This window comes from Chinchilla lanigera, unplaced genomic scaffold, assembly GCF_000276665.1.
Source record: "Chinchilla lanigera isolate Chin_1 unplaced genomic scaffold, ChiLan1.0 scaffold00047, whole genome shotgun sequence".
NCBI lineage: Eukaryota > Metazoa > Chordata > Mammalia > Rodentia > Chinchillidae > Chinchilla > Chinchilla lanigera.
Genome location: NW_004955448.1, coordinates 10623630 through 10626635, shown reverse-complemented (window position 1 = coordinate 10626635; position 3006 = coordinate 10623630).

The window sequence follows — 3006 nt, the reverse complement described above, 5'->3', positions numbered from 1 at the left end:
GTGAAAGTTCCTGGACTCAGTCCCCAGGAGCACAGAGAGAAAGAAGACGGGCTGGGGGAGCAACTCTTCTAATTTGCCTGTCTATAATACAATTAGAAGGTTGAAGATGCATGCAGTTGTTTGTGTCTTCTCTTCTATCGCAATGGTCTACATATCTTTTTTTTTTTTTTCCGGTAGTGGGAATCAAGCTCACGACCTTGTTCTTGCCAAGCAGGCACCATGCCACTGAGCTAAATCCCCAGCCCCTACATATCTATTTTTGTGTTAGTCCCTTACTGCTTTTGTTCTAATGTAATAGCAGTAACAGATATTATACAAATTAGATACAAAACAGGTATTACCATTCCAGCATTCAGAATGTGCTTTTTCCCCAAATGCCAGAAAACTGTATAATGGAGAGCAGAATTCACATCTCTCGCTGTGCTCCTTTACAGTCACTGAGTTACTTCAGTGCATTGCATTAACATTTAGACACGGAGAGGGACATGGGTAAAGCTGAAAAATTCTTAAGGTACATAAATTACTTTTGCTGTCTGATTTTTTTGGGGTACTAAGGATTGTACCCTGGGCTACTTGACCACTGAGCTACATTCCCAGCCTTTTCATTTTTTATTTTGAGAACAGACCTTGCTAAATTGCCCAGGTGGAACTCACGCTTGTGATTCTTCTATCTCAGCCTCCCTCCGTGCTGGGATTACAGGTTTATGCCACACGCCATGCTGATTTTGCTTGGCAGTGCTGGGGATCAAGCCCAGAGCCTTGTGCAAGCAAAGCAAGGGCTCTACCACTGAGCTCTGCTGTCTGATTTTTTAATCCAACTTAATTTGTCTTAAAAAACAGGCTCATCACCTGAACTATCATTATGAACATTAATGTGCTAATTATTTAATACTAGTGAAAGAATATTCTTCAGTCTTGCACATAGTTTAGAGACCAGTGATTTTTGCTTGTAGATATAGTTTAAAAGTGGTTAAAGTAACAGATCAGAGTATACATTTTAAAGGAGACTTTATTTTCATTATAAATGCCTATAAAGGATTCAAGCATTGAGAGGAGCTATTGAATTTCTTTTGCTTTTAGATGGCACAAAGATGAAAAACTCCCTTATCAGATACTTGCTTGATATCTGGGAAGCTGGAGAGAAAGGATAAAAATTGCCTTTACCAGCCTGGAGTTGAAAGTTAGTGATATTGCTGATACCAGGGAAAGGACGGAAGACATTGCAATCTGTGTTTAGGACGTTGAATAAGAGGCAAAAAAAAAAGGAGTAGAGTGATAGCAGAGCCGACCATTTATACACCTGCTTGGAAGCTCTCATCTCTGTTGAAGTCCTAGATGTCCTGGAAGGTGAGTAGAAAATTATCTCAATGAGTCATTTACTTGGAATCAAGCTGTGTCTTTGGAAAAAGCCAGTTTCTACTTCGGAACGTGTTGCTTGGCTGTTTATAAGGTTCAGAGAATTTGCAGATGCAGCGGTAGGTGCAGGGCCCCCATCTTCTCAGGGGTGATGATTCTGCAGTGGAGGCCGGAAGGGCTGGAACTCCGCTCACCCGCCAGCAGCTTGCGACCCTTAGCAAAATCTTCTCCAGCTCCAAGCCTCTGCGTCCCCGTCTGTCCCACGGATGCAAAACCTCTGTGTCCTGGGTTTGCGGTGAGAGTGAGGGGAGACTGCACGCCAAGCTCCAGGCCGGCGTGAAGGCTCAGAAAGGGGTAACGTTAACCTGCGCACAGGAGACGTGGATGGCAGCCCTGAGCCTTCTGGGCCTCCTCTGGAGCTCAGGAAAACCGCTGGTGACTCTGTGAATTCAGGCCACAAAGAGCAGACGGAAGGGAGCAGAGCCCAGGGCGGGTAGAGGAAGGTATATTTTGGTCTCACTCCAGAGATCACAGGGTTCCTCTTTTGCTTTTAAGTGTGTGTGTGTGTGCGTGTGTGTGGCGCGCACGCCTGGATTTAGAACATTGTTATACCCAAGCTCAAACCAATTCAAATCTGTGTTCATCTGCTGTTCACATGATTAATAAATGCAGTGTTGCTTCTTAGAATCAGAGAGGTTTTTAGCTGGAATTTTACTTACACTTTTTTTTCTCTAACGAATGTAAAAGTTTATAAACACCCACTCAGTTACATCAATAGTCAAAGCAGTCCAGAGTACAGGTCAATGACAGGATGCTTGTCTCGGCTCTGGGTTCTATCCCCAGCACAAAAACAAAAACAAAAACAAGATGACTCTGCAGGGCGCAGCTCGGAGCAGGCCAGCCTGCTGAACTCCTGGTGGATTCTCCAGGAGCGTTCCGAGGTCTGCTGCCCCCTGGTGTTTCCATGCAGAAATCTCAGCCCATCAGAGAGATGTAATTCTCCCATCATCTGCTGCTGTGTGTGCTCCTCTCGGGGAGAAGTTCCACAGCCTCTACAGAGAGTTCCTTCAAGTGCCATTCATCCTCTGAAACCACCAGGCCAAACGCTGCATTTCTTGACTTTCATCCTGGGATCATGTACTATGGGGAGGGGAAGAATGCCTATCAGAACTTTTCAGCAGAACCTCTATGTCTATGTCTATGTGTATGTCTGTCTATGTGTATGTCTATGTCCATGTCCATGTCCATGTCTATGTCTGTTTATGTCTATGTCTATGTCTGTCTATGTCTATGTCGATGTCTATGTGTATGTCTATGTGTATGTCCATGTCTGTGTCTATGTCGATATCTATGTCGATGTCTATGTCTGTCTATGTCTATGTCTGTCTATGTCTATGTCTATGTGTATGTCCATGTCTATGTCTATGTCCATGTCTATGTTTGTCTATGTCTATGTCCATGTCTATGTCTATGTCCATGTCTATGTCTGTCTATGTCTATGTTGATGTCTATGTCTGTCTATGTCTATGTGTATGTCTATGTGTATGTCCATGTCTATGTCTATGTCAATGTCTATGTGTATGTCTATGTGTATGTGTATGTCTATGTCTATGTCTATGTCTGTCTATGTGTATGTGTATGTCTATGTCA